This window comes from Crocodylus siamensis, chromosome 1 (assembly GCF_052110815.1).
Source record: "Crocodylus siamensis isolate JL-2025a chromosome 1, ASM5211081v1, whole genome shotgun sequence".
Classification (NCBI taxonomy): Eukaryota; Metazoa; Chordata; order Crocodylia; family Crocodylidae; genus Crocodylus; species Crocodylus siamensis.
Window position 1 is genome coordinate 156340453 of NC_143395.1, and position 1841 is coordinate 156342293.

General features: G+C 57.0%; 1 pseudogene; it reads left to right on the plus strand.

The window, feature by feature from the left end:
* Positions 1–458: 458 nt before the first annotated feature.
* Positions 459–1287, plus strand: LOC149873535 (uncharacterized; annotated as a pseudogene).
* The last annotated feature ends 554 nt before the right edge of the window (positions 1288–1841 follow it).

Below are 1841 nucleotides of genomic sequence, written 5' to 3' on the forward strand. Positions count from 1 at the left end.
CACCCCTCTCCTCAATGTCAACGTTGCTTGCCACAAGCTAGTAGCCTTAATTCATACCAGTGCAGCTGCCCTGAGCTGAATGCAGCGTTAGTGGCTGAGGAGCCAGTAGGGTGCCAACGTCCCCCACATGGGAGACCTCTGCAACATCACGGTGGTCACCCACGCCTTCCGCCTCCTGACTTGCCTGGACCCCATGGTAAGTATCATCATGGCCAGCACCCTTGAGGAGACCACCTGCAAGAGGATCCCGAGATAGCCGACTGGACGTAACTGGGCCACCTTCCTTAGCGGCTCAGTGGAGGGCAAGTTCAGCAGAGACAGCTGGGACTTTGCCGCACTGTGGAGCTGAGCCCACAATGCCATGCACTGCCTCAAAGTTCATCGGCTGCGCCTGGACCTGGACCCTAGGAGCAGTGGGAGTCTCCCTGCAACCAGCCCTGCATGCCAACCGCGTCACCATGACACCCTGCACAAGGACCTTCCTGGAGTGGTTCCTGAGGGATGTTGTCCGAAACAAGTATGCCGGCGACCTGAGGGCCAAACCTGACCAGGGCAACATCTTCAGTATCACCTCAAAGTGGGACTACAGCAACCACTTCATGCCCAGCAGGAGCTTCACCAGCTTTGCAGCCTGGCGCTTCCTCCAGTGCACCTGCCTCAATTGCCTGCATCTGAACAGGGCCATCTGCTCTGGCCACTGGGACAAGAGGTGCCGACGATGCAGCTATGTGGTAGAGACCCTCCCCCACAAGATGCAGCTGCAGGCCACACGCCAGAGCCTGGCAGCTCCACCACAACACTGTCCAAGGCCACCTGGTGAGGGCCATCCTGGCCGCAGCAGGGGCAATTGCTGTGAACTGCACCGTCCTGGGCTGTGAGAGCCAGATGCGACCCAACGTCATAATCACAAACGAAGAGGCCAAGAAGGTCGTGATCATGGATGTAACCATCCCCTTTGAGAACCGGCACCAAGCCTTCACTGATGCCCAGACATGCAAGCAGCAGAAGTATACTTCACTGGCCGACATCCTGAGGGGCCATGGCTATGATGTGATGGTCGATGTGCTCATTGTGGGAACGCTCAGAACCTGGGACCCCAGCAACAAGAGCATCCTGTGTGCTTGCCACATCTCCTGCTGTTATGTCAAGCTGATGCACTGCCTCATGGTATCCGACACCATCCGCTGGTCCTGCGACATCTATGTGGAACGCATCACGGACCACCGCCAGTACTCCGACCCCACCACGAACCGCTTCCTTCCCCCACCCCTGGGCTTAGTTGGCTAACATTGTATTTCCTATAACCTAGTTTCATAGTTTTGAGGGTCAGAAGGGACCTGAGCAGATCATCGAGTCTGACCTACTGCCATGGCAGGAAAGAGTACTGGGGTTCAACAACCCCAGCAAGACGTACATCTAGCCTCCTCTTAAAGACCCCCAGGGTAGGAGCCAGCACCACTTTTCTTAGAAGTTGGTTCCAGATTCTAGCCGCCCTGACCGTGAAGTAGCGCCTCCTGATATCTAGCCTAAATCTACCCTCTGCCAGTTTGTGACCGTTATTCCTGGTCACTCCTGGCAGTGCTCAGGGGAACAGGGACTCCCCCAATGCCTGCTGGTCCCCTCTGACTAGTTTGTAACAGGCCGCTAGATCCCCCCCCTCCGCCTTCTCTTGTGGAGGCTGAACAGGTTCAGGTCCTATAGCCTCTCCTCATAAGGCCTGCCCTGCTGCCCCCGATCATGCAAGTGGCCCTCCTCTGGACCCTCTCCATGTTGTCCACATCCCTCCTGAAGTACGGCACCCAGAACTGGATGCAGTACTCCAGCTGCGGCCTGACCAGTGC